Source organism: Panthera tigris, chromosome A1 (assembly GCF_018350195.1).
Source record: "Panthera tigris isolate Pti1 chromosome A1, P.tigris_Pti1_mat1.1, whole genome shotgun sequence".
NCBI classification, from domain to species: domain Eukaryota; kingdom Metazoa; phylum Chordata; class Mammalia; order Carnivora; family Felidae; genus Panthera; species Panthera tigris.
In genome coordinates, this window is record NC_056660.1 from 65,940,641 (window position 1) to 65,955,571 (window position 14,931).

Below are 14,931 nucleotides of genomic sequence, written 5' to 3' on the forward strand. Positions count from 1 at the left end.
CGAGCTTCTTGTTGGTTTGCATGGGTTACACATAATTCCTACATCCATGGAGGCAATAGATATAGTCCATCGTGGCAATAGATGTAGTCCATGGCAGTGGGATTCATGTAGCCCCCAAGAAACACCGAAGTTGAGAAATTTATCTCTTTTATAACTGGTGCTGGGTTGAGAGGAAAATGTTACTTCATTCTGCTCACAGTCCTGAGAAAGGGCCGAAATGAAGAGTCGTTAGAGCTTTGCATTCTTGGCATAACCAGCAAGGTATGCAGGGATGCATAGGGCCCATAGCATACTGCCACAAACACCAAACTACCAAAACCCACTCAAGATGAACTAAATATCCCAAATAGTCCTGTAACAACTAAGGAATTCTTGTTTCAAAGCCTTCAGAAATGAAAGTCTCCAGGCCCAGATGGTTTCACTGGTGAATTCTGTGAAACATTTAAAGAAGAAATAGCACCAATTCTACATAATCTCTTCCAGAAAAATAGAAGGGAGAGAAAATGTAAAGCCAATTCAGTGGAAAAGTGAATGTCTTTTCCACAAACAGCGTTGGAACTGTTGGACATCCATTTGCAAAATAAATGAACCTCAACTGAAACCTCACATCTTACACAAAAATTAACTCAAAATAAATCAGATTTAAATGTAAAGCATAAAACCATAAAACTTGCAGAACACTTAGGATGAAAGCTGAGTCAGAGTTCTTAGACACCAAAAGCACAAACCCCACGGCATGCCTGGGTGGCTCAGTCAGTTAAGTGTCCGACTTTGGGTCAGGTCATGATCTCATGGTTTGTGAGTTCAAACCTTGCATCTCCCTTTCTGCTGTCAGCATGGAGCCTGCTTTGGATCCTCTCTTCCTGTCTCTGCCTCTACCCTGCTCATGCTGTCTGTGTCTCACAAAAATAAACATTTTTAAAAAATACATAAACCCAAGGAGAAAATATTGATAAATTTGACTTCATTAGAATTTAAAACTTTTGCTCACAAAAGATAATGTTAAGAAGATGAGTAGACAAGCTACAGTCTGGGAGAAAATATTTGGGAAATACATGCCCAATAAAGAAGTCCACATAAAGAATATATAGTGAACTCTTAAAACCCTTTAGTGAGCAGATAACCCAGTTTAAAAAAAAAAAAGATGGACCAAAGTCTTCACCAGGCACTTTACCAAAGAGAATATACAGACAACAGATTGGCACATGAAAAGGTGTTCAACAGAAGTAAAATCCATTAGGGAACTGTAAATTAGAATCATAGCGAGATACCCACAATGCACCTATTAGAATGGCTAAAATAAAAATACTGAAAATGCCAAGTCTTGCCAAGGATGTGTAGCAATTAGAACTCTCCTACGTTGCTGGTGGGAATGCAAAATGGTATAGCCATTCTGGAAAACAGTCCTGTAGTTGCCTATAAGTTAAATAAATTACCATATGACCCAGAAACCCCACTTCTGTGTATTAACCCTAGAGAAGTAAAAAAGTATATTCACACAAATGTCTGTATGCTAATGTTTATAGCACCTCTATACACAATCATGAAAAACTGGAAATCCAAATGTCCTAAATTGACAGAATATAATAATATATCCATACAAAAAATACTGTCAGTAATAGAAACAAACTATTGGTTCACACAACTTCAATGAGTCTCAAAGACATGATGAATTTAAAAAACCAGTCTTGGGGCACCTGGGTGGCTCAGTTGGTTGAGTCTGACTCTCGATTTCAGCTCAGGTCCATGATCTCATTGTTTGTAAGTTTCAGCCCGGCACAGGGCTCCGCACTGACAGTGCAGAGCCTGCTTGGGATTCTCTCTCTCCCTCTCTCTTTGCCTCTCCCCAGTTTGTTTTCTCTCTCTCTCTCTCTCTCTCTCTCTGTCTCAAAATAAATAAACTAAAAAAAAAAAAAAAGCCAATCTTAAAAGGTCATTTATTGTATGATTCCATTTAAGTGAAATTTTCAAATTGAGAAAACTGTAGTGATAGAAAAAATAATCAGTCATTGTCCGGAGTTACCAGTGGGAGGAAGGTTTGACTACAAAAGGGTAACACCAAGGAGGTTTTGAGGGTAATGGAACTTTTCTGTATACTGAGTGTGGTTGTGGCTTCATTGAATCTATACACATATTAAAATTCAAAGAACTGTACACCAAAAAAAGACAATTTTCTGTGTCATAATTTAAAGAATAAAAAATTTTTAAAAACGGATGTTGCATGTTATCTAATCCTTTCCTCATCTAGGAATATGATAATACATGGGTGCCTGGGTCGGTTGGGCATCCAACTCTTGATCTCAGCTTGGGTCTTGATTTCAGGGTTGTGAGTTCAGGCCCTGAGTTGGGCTCCATGCTGGGTGTGGAGCTTACTTCCGAAAAAAAAAAAATGATAATATCATTTTTCTTTTTTTCTATTAATGTAGTGAATAGTATTAACAAATTTCCTTATGTAGAATCATCATTCAATATATTTTTGGAAGTTTTACCACCCCAGTCTGATAAGATTTTTTAAAATCTGAGGTATCTCATAGGATAGAAACTTCAGGCAGTTTGGAAATGAAAATATTCAGATTCATTTCTTGAGGTTGTCTTGGAAAGACAAGACTCGTGTTTGTTCTGAAAAGTGCATTTAAAGTCAGTTGTATTATTATTGTGAATGTTTGCCTTAAGTGTCACTTATATTTCAGATTTATTGCCACTAGATGCTTTGGAGTATAGCTGGTTAGGTATAAATAAGGTGCTGAATTCTTTTATATTTAGGAGGTATTATGATCTACTGGAAAGAGCAGGGACTTTTTGGCGCGACGGACTGATTTCACATCCAGACTCTGCCATTTTTCAATGATTTTCTCATTCGTTACCTGGTTTTGGAACAAACAGTGATTCCTTTGGCACGGAGAAGGGGTCCTCCGACTAGAATGAGAAGTGGCCAGATGTGAGAGATGGGTTTTAATATTACTAACTCGGGATTGTTGTAAAGATTATGTGTGGCGCTCATGCTTACTCAGTACAGTGCTCTTTATTTACAGTCCTGAAAGTTGTGTGCAAAACTTTCAGTGAACCTGAGATTCTTCCTAATCTGTTCATTCATGGAGATAATATTTAAATGTCCATGAGATGAAAGTGTTTGCTTTAAATAATCGTACATATGTGATTAGAACAGAAAGTAGGCGTGATTGGAATACGTTCAAGATTCTATCTAATTTACACACGACTACATTCCAACTTACACCCACACAAAATAAACTTTTAAATCTTTTGCCTAGCCTGTGAGCCTTACAGATCTTTCAGAAGATAAATGTTAAAGACTCACCTAGAAGTTAAGAGTGTTTGTAAAAGGTTTACTGGGGGGGCGGGGGTGAATTTTTGAAGTGAAAAGTGGCTTTTTTCCTCAGATACACCAATTGCTATGACTGGAGTTCCTCATCAAATTAGTAACCTGTAAGATTCTTTCTTTCCCCTTGTAAGGACAACAGGTTTTGTAGAAATAAGTGATACTCGATACTTGTTCAAGTTTAGTATTTCCAAACTAACAATACTTTTAAACCCCTGTAAAGTCTACCTTTGTTCCTCAGAGTGTGTAAAATGGTTCGTACACTTAACCTGAGAACTCAAGAGAGGAAGCGCTTCTGTCATAGGTCAGGTTTTAAACCCAGTAGCAAAAACTCGTAAATTATGGCTCCTATCTGGATTTCAAAGTCCTAGATCTCTCACCTCTTTAAATAGTGAAATTCCCTTACAGAGAACAACATTTCGCCGCCTGCTCTTCAGCCTCCGGGGTCTCCGGGTCTCACCTGTGGCCACTCCTCACTCTCTCCAGTAGGACCCCCTTGCTGTGCTGAAAGAACCACTGTTTGCTCTGAACCAGATGTTTCCCCCCAGGGCTCTGCTTTAAATCGGTAAGGCAATATTTCCTGCCCTTTGTCGTCTTCTTCGTTTTCATACTTCTGCTCTTTATCATAATGTTGTTTTGGTGTTTCTGGTTCTTGAGGATACACCACTGTCAGCTCAAGCTTCTGCTGTGAATTTCAACAGCTGTGACATGTCTAAACCGCATGATCTTGAAAGTGTTGGCACTCGCGAAAAATAGAGAGGAGCCAAATTAATAAAACAAAACATTTCAGAGGGTTCCTATGGTTACCTCCCGAAACCAGGAAGTACGTTGGGTTGCGTTGGCTTGTGCAGCCTGCAGTAGCTTCTTCTGTGCTCCTGCATCGTTTGTGTGCGCGCCGTGTAATATGTGCTTGAGGATTGGAGCGGCTGATGATTGCAATCACATCACGAAAGGTGTGCCTTTTTGCCTGTAAAATCCATTCTTAAATGGGTTATTGTGTTTGAAGTGATATATTACAATCTTTAGAGATAAAATATGAATACAGTACAAGGGGTGTGGGAACCAAGGTGCAAAATGGTATGTTTTATGTAGAGGAGTAATGAGAAAATAATGAGTATGCATTCTAATAAGGGTAAAGTCACTACAGAAGATTGAAAAGACTTCCTTTTATTGCAAGTTGAGCCTGTGCAGAGTTGGACTCAGGCAGTAATAAAGTGGTGCTATGTTCCTTTGCATCTGATTTTATGAGACCTTTATGTGTCAGTGTGACTTTCCTCTTTATGTATTCATATTTTAGTTTTAATATATTTGCTTAGAGTTTGATTTTTTTTTTAATGAGGTAAAGCTTCAGGGTATAAATGTAAATGCTACTATATAGCCCCTGAGTTATGAGCGGCAGGGGAAGAGTCAGGAAGAGAGGAATATATTCTGAAGTGATCAGCTTGCCATTTAAAAAGGAAATACTTTTTATCTCCATATATATATATATATATATATATACACACACACACACACACACATATATATATATATATATACACACATATATATGTCGTGACTTTTTTTCGTGAGTGATTTACCTATACCTAACCTTTTGTATTCTTTATCTTTTCCTTTATACTTTCTAATAGCTCTACCTGTATTTTTCCTACTTTGCGATTTGCTTGCCTTGGTTTTGTTTGTGGTTTTGTGTTTTTTTTTTTTTTTTTGGCATTCAGAAATTTAAAGATTCTTATGTAGCTAAATATGTGAATATTTTCCTTTGATATTTCTCCCTTTAGTGTTCTTTCGTACCCTAAGATTACATATACAGTTATATTTTTATTCACTAATTCCACAGGTTTTTTACAGTCAACTTTTTAATCTATTTGAAATTTATCTTGATGGAAAACCATAGTTCTCATCCATGGCTATGCCGTAGAATTACATGAGAAAAAGAAAAAAAAAAAACCTCACGCTTAGATCCCGTTACAGAAAAACTCATTTAGAATCTCTGAGGAGAGAGTCTGGCCATTGCATTGTTTTAGAATTTCTGCATGTGATTTGTGAGGTGCAACCAGAGTCAGGAATCGCTGTGTTAAGAGTCATGTATGCATCCAATGTTCCGTTTGCTCAAATTGTTCCAATCCACCGCTCAAAGATGTTTTGGAAGCACACACATGCCAATACCCTGATTCCAATTTTACACTAATGTATATAGTACTATGTAAAAGACTAAATAATACATTCACATCTCAATGGTAATTATCTAAGAGGTGTGAGACTTAAATTTTCTTATTTATCTTTTTCTGCAATTCCCAAATTCTCTGTAAGCAGCATGTATTATCCTTTAATATGAGAAAAAAATTAGTTGCAAAGGAACCTTAATTTTTTTAAAAAGTTTAATTTTTAGTCATTATTTTTTAAATAGTGCATAGAAAAGTATCCTTATAAATGTGATAGAATCATTAGAGCAAGTCTATCGTTTGCAAAGGTGTCTTATTAGATGAAGACATACGCACTGGTTTGCTAAGTTTGCCGCTTATGTTTTTATAAATAGATATTTATCTATTTTATATACATATACTGATTTGAATTTTAACTGACTTTATTAAATATTTTATTTGCCTTATCTCTGAGAATAAAATACTGTTTGGGGAAAATTGATAAAGAGAATCTATATACTTCAGTTTTTTATTGCTTTGGTCAATGAGAGAATCATAACAGCCAGTATGGTTTTATCTTAGCTTGTGTTAGCCCATGTCCTTACTTTGCATAGGGAATTCATTTTAGTAATAAGATCGTAAATTCATACTGGATTTCTAAAGACATTAAAGACTAAGAACTGTAGACAATGGTCAGTCCATGTTCCTGTTTATAATTGACAAGACTTTTTGAAGATCATTTATTTCATCAGAGCCTTACAATAATTCCTGTATTTGGTTGGCAGGATTTTACTGTATTTAACTGAATCTAAGATTCCATTGCTTTGAAGACTCACCATTAATTTAACTAAGAAAGAAAAAGTGTGGCTAGTCACATTATGGTACAATGTTTTTCAAACACACTATTAACGCATCCAATTTCAAGATCGTAAAACTTGAAAAATATATTCATCTTAGTATCAATGAAATATAGGTGTTATTTTTTTTTGTAAAGTTTATTTATTTTGAGAGAGGAAGAAAGAGCAAAACAGGGAAGGAGAAGAAAGAGAGGGAGAGAGGATCCCAAGCAGGCTCATGCTGCAATGTGGAGCCTGACACGGGGCTCGATCCCACAAACTGGGAGATCATGACCTGAGCCAAAATCATGAGTCAGACCCTTAACCCACTGAGCCACCCAGACGCCCAGATGTTATTCTTTTAAATGAGAATACAGAAAGAGGAGGAAATTTTCTTGACCAATACATGCAGGATTTGAATTTAATATCCAGATTGTTCTACACACTATAGTAAAGTTGTAGATATTATAATTGAGATTAGTGAAGAAAGGCTTTATACGATAATTTAGTCCAATTGATAAAGGTACTATGGTGGGGGATGAACTTTATATGTGACTTATCAGAGGCCATGCCTTCCTACCAATCTGAGTAACATTCGAATTACCTGTTTGGAGACATTTGTTTTTGTCATATTAAATGTAACGTAGCCAGCAAGAGTTCTTCTGCCAAAGCACTGAGATTGGTTAAATGATGTCAGCAAGCAACTACTTTGCCATAGGTCTGGCACCTTCCCCAAATGCTCGAGTGGAGGGAGGATATATGAGATATTTTATCCTGAATACTTGATTTGTTAGAACTGAGTACAGTGGCAATTATATTGCTTAGTCACATCTGAAAATCATATATTTGAAAAGGAGTCATAGAGATTCTCTTAAAACAATCCCTTCAGTTTATGGAAAAGGAACCGAGAGCCTCTGGGGGTAGATAATTTGCTGCAGATCACATGGTCACAGAGCAGCAGAGCCCAGATGGAAGCCAGACCCCTGGGTCCTAGTCTCATGCCCTTTCTGCTATTTCATATTCCTGACATTCAGGGACATGAGGAAGATTAGAGTTATTAAGTAATTTTAAGAGGACTGAATTTATAAACTGTGTGGTTATTTTGGCTTATGTGTTTTTGGATTTTTGCCTCACCTTCTTTGGAAAAAATCTGAAAAGAAACTAGCATTGACGACTTATTCACCACTTAGAGTCCAAGGAGTGACCAAGTCCATGTTATTTAATGTAATCCTCTCAACAACCTTGAGAGGAAATGAGTTCAAATAGATTAAGTAATTTCCCAGTGTTACACAGGTAAGTGACAGAATTGAGAGTGTGTCAGGCCCTAAAGCTTATTAGCTGCTACACTCTACTCCCTTCTTATGATTAAAAAAACTTCGGGGTGCCTGGCTGGTAACAGTCAATGGGGCACGCAACTCTTGATCTCAAGGTTGTGAATTTGAGCCCCACGTTGGGTGTAGAGATTACTTAAAAGTAAAATCTTTCAAAAAATAAAATAAAATAGAACTAACTTCAAGTGAGGTATTCTGTACTACATAGAAGACGAACATCCTGGGGCACCTGGGGCACTTAGTCGGTTACGTGTCCTACTTCAGCTCAGGTCATGATCTCGCAGTTCATGAGTTCAAGCCCCGCGTCAGGCTCTGTTCTGACAGCTCAGAGCCTGGAGCCTGCTTTGGAATCTGTGTCTCCCTCTCTCTGCTCCTTCCCTGCTTGTGCTCTGTCTCTCTCTGTCTCTCAAAAATGAATAAACGTTAAAAAGAAGAAGAAGACAAACATCCTGGGCCTCTCATGTTTGCAAGAGATAGTTCGACAGACTTGCCAAAAATTTCAAAGCCCCTTTGGGAGAGAAGTAGGAGGGGACACACTTGGTGAGAGGGATCTTTCACTGATGATGTTGTGTTGTGCTTGTGGGGAAGGGGAGGAAAAGGCATTCAATTTTCCTAGGTCACTATATGTCTGATTTTTATTCATAGCATTGCCTATTCTCATCAACCAGATTATCAGTCATTTTTATTAAATATTATCATTTCCTTGAGATACGTTTAAAAAATTAGATTCTTTTCTTACCTTTTGTTATTGTGTTTTTAGGTTTCATATTTATTCATCCCATTATTAACAAGTGTAGCTTTTCAGCATTTTAAAAATCTCTTTACAAATATATAACCTTGTATTCCATAAAGATGTCCTGTGTCAGAGCTATAAAGTGCTCCCTTTAGCAATAGTATGTTAGCAATGCCATGTGGATCTCTCATCACAGTTTCTTTCTTTTTTTTTTTTTTTTTTTGGTATCTTTTTAATTCTAAAAATTCTAAAATTGGGGCACCTGGGTGGCTCAGTTGGTAAGCGCCCAACTCTTGATTTCAGCTCAGGTCTTGGTCTCACAGTTCATGGGTTCGAGCTCTGCGTCAGGCTCTGTGCACATGGTGTGTGTTCTGCTTGGGATTCTCTCTTTCTTTTCTCTCTAGGCCTCTCCCCTGATATCTCCCTTTCTCTCTCTCTCTCTCTCTCTCTCTCAAAAATAAATAAACTTAAAAATAAAAAAAAATTAAAAACTCTAAACTTTGAGTCAATGTTTGTTCTGTTCACACACATCCTTGAATGATTCTGTGTACAAATGTCAATGTGGGATATAAGGCTGATAATCTATTTAAACAGATTTGGCAAGACCCTCAGGATAAAGAAGGATTGCATTGGTTATTGTTTTGTTGGCCAAAAGAACTATTTTGGAATTGTTCACTTAATAAAATTGACTTTTTTTAAAAAATTGTATTTATTAGTGTTAAACAGCATATAACTTTAAAGATATAGAAAAAATAATCTTGAAAAAGAGGAACAAAGTTGGACTCAGAGGACTTGATTTTAAGACATTCTATAAAGCCACCTTAATCGAGATGATATGGTTTTGATATAAAGATAGATCACTGGATGCCAGATAGAGTCCAGAAATTGGCCCACACTTATGTAGCCAATTGCTTTATAACAAAATACCAAGGCAGTTAAATGAGGAAAGAAAAATCTTTGCAACAAATTCTACTAAAACAACTGCACAAATATGTGAAAAAACAATGAACTAATGAACCTTGACTCCTATCTCATACCACACCCAAAAAGTTAATTTGAGAGGAATAATAGGCCCAAAATAGAAAAGCTAAAACTACAAAACTTCTGCAAGAAATCTTTGTGACCTTTGGGTAGGCAAAAACATTTCTTAAGACACAAAAAGCACCAAGTGTCAAAAACAGTTGGTAAAATGGGCTCAAAATCAAAACTTACGCTTTCCAAAAGACGCCATGAAGAAAACAAATGGCAAGCCGCAGACTGAAAATATTCACAGTACATCTGTCCCTAAAAGGACTTTCTCCAGAGTAAATCAAGGAGCCCTACAAATAAACAAGAAAAAACACAACCTAATTTCTAAAAGTGGGCACAAATCTTGAACTGATGTGACAGCAAAAAGCTATATGAATGATGAATAAACACATGGGAAGATGCTCCACAGCATTAGCTCTCAGGGAGATACAAATCCCACCAAACACCACTTCACATCCAGCAGAATGACGGAAATTAGTAAGACTGACAGCTCCCAGGTGGAGAGAACGTGCCGCAGCTCCAACTCACATACATTGTTGTGGGGAGTGCAGACTGACCCAACCACTTTGGAAAGTTCATTGGCAGTGTCTTATACAGTTAAACCATTGATCCTGAGAGCAATTCCACTCATAGGCCTTTATCTTAGAGAAAAAGCCCATATGTCATTAAGACATTTGACTTGAATAAGAATGTTCATAGCAGCTTCATTCATAATAGCCAAAAGCTGGGGGGAAAAAAACATGAATAGGGAAATGAATAAATAAATTGTGGGATATTCATATAATGGAATATTACTCAGCAATGAAAAGCAACAAACTATTGATAGACATAGCAACATAGATGAATCACAAAAATATTCTGTTAAGCAAAAGAAGCCATACATGGAGTATCCTCACATTCATATCAAGTTTTAGAATGGGTAAAACTGATCTATGGCCATGGAAACATGGTCAGTGAGAATTGATTAGAAGCGGACATAAGAGAACTTTCTGGTTGCTAGAAATCATCTTATCTTGACTGGGATGTTGTGACATAGATATACACATTTATCATAATTCACCAAGTTGCACACTTAAATGTACACACATTTTACTTTATGTAAATTTCACCTAAAGAGTATTTTTAAAAGATTGCATTGTATTCATAGCTATGAAGGTAGCGAACAAAGTTGTTTCACATAAGATGGGGGCATAAGTCAGTAGACACAAGGTATACAAGCAAAATCATGTTGGATTGCCGTTGAATATGACCAACCAGGGGAGTGGGTTTTCAGTAAGTATCTGTTGAGTAATGACCATTTATCTAAAGTTTGTCAGCAAGAACAATGACCTCCTTCCTACTGGCCATGTGCACGTATGGAGAAAAGGATCCATGTTATTTTTTTAATCAGAAATTCCTTTTTTAATATATTCCATTTCAAAACTAAATACATAGGAAAATTAGATGAGTTTAAGGGAAGAAAAATGTTAAGTATAATCAAGAAAAGAATATTCCAAACACAAAATAAAACTCTATGTCCATACCACCGTTAATACATTTGTATGTATTCTCAAAAGATTTTCCCCTCTATTGTCAAACATAATCCAAATATCACACCACACACATACAAAGTGGGATACTACCATAATATTATTTCATCATGTTTAGGATATACTAATTTTTAGCATCAGTTACAATACTTGAACGTTATTCCGTTGTATAAACATGCCACCACTTATTTGGCCAATTTCTGGACATTTGGTTGAAACAATTGGATTTTCTTCAGTTTTCCATTGTTATGAAAATGCTAAATTATTCCTTCAGGATTTGTAAAGGCAAGCAGCCCTTTCCGGAGAATGTGGAATAAGGAAAATGCATCTTCACCAAATGTTCTGCTATACTGGGTCGCACCTGTTTTATTGGCACCCTGTCTGGCACAGGGCAGGCACTCAGTTTACATGATGACATACAAGAGGGAGAGAATGAGTTTCTATGATAATGGTCTTTCCCATTTGTGGGTGAAGTTCTATGCTTCTTATCCGGATCTGCGTATTTTAATGCCCAAATTAATTGTCTTCCTTTCCAATGCATAGCACAAATTTAACAACATTCCTGCTTTTCAGTCTTTAGTTTGCTTTTATTATCTTCCTGCCTGCAGTGTTTCTATGATTTGCCTTACAGCAATATTCATTAGTGGTCTTAACTCATTGCACCTTTTAAACTTTACATGGCACATTGCACAATGCCAAAGGCAGGCGGAAGTTTCACAAATAATATTTTATTATGATAGTGGGTTCTACTCTTTTTTGCATTTGTGAATTTTTACTTACTGCCTGTTGTGTACCAAGCAGTGTGTTAGAGGTAGAGATAGGAAGGAATGGCAAAGGAGACAGAGGCTCTGTCCTCAAGAAATTTTACAGATAAAGGATAGGCATGGAGGGGTGTCTGGATGGCTCGGTCGGAAAAACATGCAAATCTTGATCTCAGAGTTGTGAGTTTGAAAGTAGAGATTACTTAAAAAATTAAAAAAAAACAATGAAAAAACAAAAACCAAAATAAATAAAATAAAAAACAACAACAGAAAAGGGTAGGCATGGAATCCAATAATGATGTTATGCCAAGGTAAAAGTGAAGTAATTATGCACAAAATCTGATAGAAAGACTGTAGAGGAAAGCAACTCCAGGTCTAGGGATAGGGGGTAGAGAGGGCTTCATTGAGGAAATGAAGGATAAGGGGAAGATTTCAGGATCTTGAAGACTGGGGGAGGTTTTCCAGGTAGCCCATGAAAGGAAGGATGTTTCAGGCAAAGTGAATGGGTCTGCGCAAAGCGCAGAGGCTTGAATGAGCGTGCATAGAGAAATACAGTCATTTGGTAAGACCAGAGAGCAAAGTCTAAGTTGGAGAGTGCCAGAAGATGAGGCTAGCGATGGGGGTAGTAGCCCAATCAGGAAGCATTTTGAATATCAGACTAAGAATACAAGGGTGAGAAATACTGCAGACCTGACCGAAGAGGAATAAAAAATGTATTTTGGAAATAAGATCGATTGTGAACAGTCACGATCAATGAGTGGTAAGGATGACGCCCAAGATTTCTGCCTTGCCTCGGGAAACTGGGGAGATTGATGTGTTAGTTTTCTATTGCTGTTTAGCAAATTACTACAAACTTAGTAGCTTTAAACCACACACACTTATTATGTCGGTTTCCGTGGGTCGAGTGTCCAGGCATGGCTTAGCTGGTCTTCTGTCCAGGTCTTACAAGGCTGTATCAAGGTGGCAGCTGAGCCATGTTCCTTTCTGGAGCCCAAGGTTTTCTTCCAAGCTCATGGGTTGTGGGCAGATTTCAGTCCCTTGCACTTGTAAGACTGAGGTCCCGTTCTCTTGCTACCAGCTGGGGACTGCTCTTAACTCCTACAGGCCATCTGTAGTTCCTTGCTATGTGGCCCTCTGACAGTCCTTTCCCGACATGGTAGTTTATTGCCTCAGAGCCAGAAGGAGAATCTCTCAACCTTCTATACCCTCTTTTAAAGGGCTCACCTGAATATATCAGGCCTGCCGAGGTTCATCTCCTTTTTGATCAACTCAAAGTCAACCATTTAGGGACTTTAATTACATCTGCAAAATCCCTTCACCTTTGCCACATAGTGTACCATAACCACGGGAGTGATCCCATGAATATGATCCCACTGGATTCACAGGCCTTATCCAGCACCCAACACCAATGGATGGGTGTTGCCATTAGACCTCTTAGAATTTTGCCTAGAGGTTGCCATGAATTGAAATAGAAAATACGTGAAGAGGGACAATTTTATTGAGATTAAATGTTGTGTTTAGCTTTTAACATATTGAATTTGAAATACCTGTGTGTCATCTGGGTGTAGACTGTTATATTTAGTGACTTTCTACATAGTACCTATGGGCTTTGGCACACATTCCACTTCAGCACAAATGCTGCAAAATCATCTTCTGAATAACTGTACCAATCCAATTGAACCAAAGTAGTAATAGCCTGTATGATAAAAGCATCGTAAAATTTCTTTGGGGCACCTAGGTGGCTTAGTTGGTTAAACATCCAACTTTGGCTCAGGTCATGATCTCATGGCTCACGAGTTCAAGCTCTGCATCAGGCTCTGTGCTGACAGCTCAGAGCCTGGAGCCCACTTTGGATTCTGTGTCCCCCCCTCTCTCTGTCCCTCCCCTGCTCAGTCTCTCTTCCTTGAAAAGTAAATAAATGTTTAAAATTTTTTTTTAATTTCTTTGAATCATCACAATATTAGTATAAAATTTTCATTTTACACACTTTAATTTTACTTATAGTTTTGCGTATATACACATATCCACACACACCTTGGAATAATATACATTTCCCATATTTGCCTCTTACGTAGTGTGAGATATGCCTATGAAGTATATATATGCACAAACTACTTGTTTTACATATTTCATCAACAGTGTACATTTATGTCCCAATATTTTCTGTGTTCTCTGGCTTCAGGACAGAAACTGAAACACATTCCTTCTTATGCTTTGAATTCTCAGAAGCAGCATCCTTATAATGATATGTTATTATGAGTGTGATCTCATGTAGTAAAATGTAGTTTATGTGATACCTAATGTTATATAGTTGATGTCCACGAATATTGTTGTATTTTACATTTACAGCATGTGGGTTGGCATTTTACAGGAGTCTGTGTTGCAGCTACACAATGGCCCCACAGCGGTTGAAACAGTTGCCAACTGAGAGTAGGGACTGCCTGAAGCCTTTCAGAGCGCTCTTTAACTACAAGAACATCAAACAAGATGGTGGATGGCTTCATTAGCAGCCTGTTTGAATAGCATTTTCTCACTTTGAGATAAAAATGTTCTGAAGAGTTTGTTTAGGTCTGCTAATGAATATTTCATCCCAGATGGAGAAAGCACACAGGGGAAATGCCGCACAAACAACCCTTCCATGAACTCACCCACCCTTTGTGTTCAAGTGGTGTGTATACTGGAGAGAATGGGGCTGCATATTTGAGAGCACCGACTCTTTTCAACATGGTTTTCTTGTTGTTGTTTGGTTTTGTTTACAGCATGAAATTCTAACTTGCAGCCTGAGAGTCTGGTACATATGTAAGAAATTAAATTGGGCCAGTATTTATTTATGAACGTCTAGTTTTAGGAATTTTAAAACCTTCTCCCCCAAAGACTTTTATTAGGTTGGAACTTTACATGGAATATAAAATTAAAAGGTTTACAAATAAGCATGTTTTGCTGTGTCGTGTGTGGATTTTAATTGATGAGTTTTTAAACAAATCTTTGAAGTGTATCAGCCCTTACATGTTCACAAGATCTGGAGGATCAGGCCCCTCATTTGCATTTTGTATTTTCTTTAGCTCAAAATAGATTTGATTAAAAAACAAAATTTGGCACAAGATTAATCCATAATAGGATTTTATTGCTCCTATTTAAAAAAAAAAAAAAACAACAAGCAATGTTATGCTTTGAGGTGTGATTAGCACATAAGTACAGCAGCTACTTTTCAGATATGTCTCATTTCATTTT

General features: G+C 37.3%; 1 protein-coding gene across 2 annotated transcripts in view; it reads left to right on the forward strand.

Annotated features, from left to right (window-relative positions):
- Window positions 1–14,341, forward strand: part of GPR180 (G protein-coupled receptor 180) — a 49,999-nt gene extending 35,658 nt beyond the window's left edge. Inside the window, exons 10-11 of one of the 2 annotated variants that reach the window (XR_006214853.1) lie at window positions 3,746–3,902; window positions 14,072–14,341. The gene's annotated coding sequence lies outside the window, so the exon portion shown is untranslated. Of the gene's footprint in view, window positions 1–3,745; window positions 4,487–14,071 lie in introns of those variants that run through there. The other variant, XR_006214852.1, reaches the window with a different exon arrangement.
- Window positions 14,342–14,931: the final 590 nt, after the last annotated feature.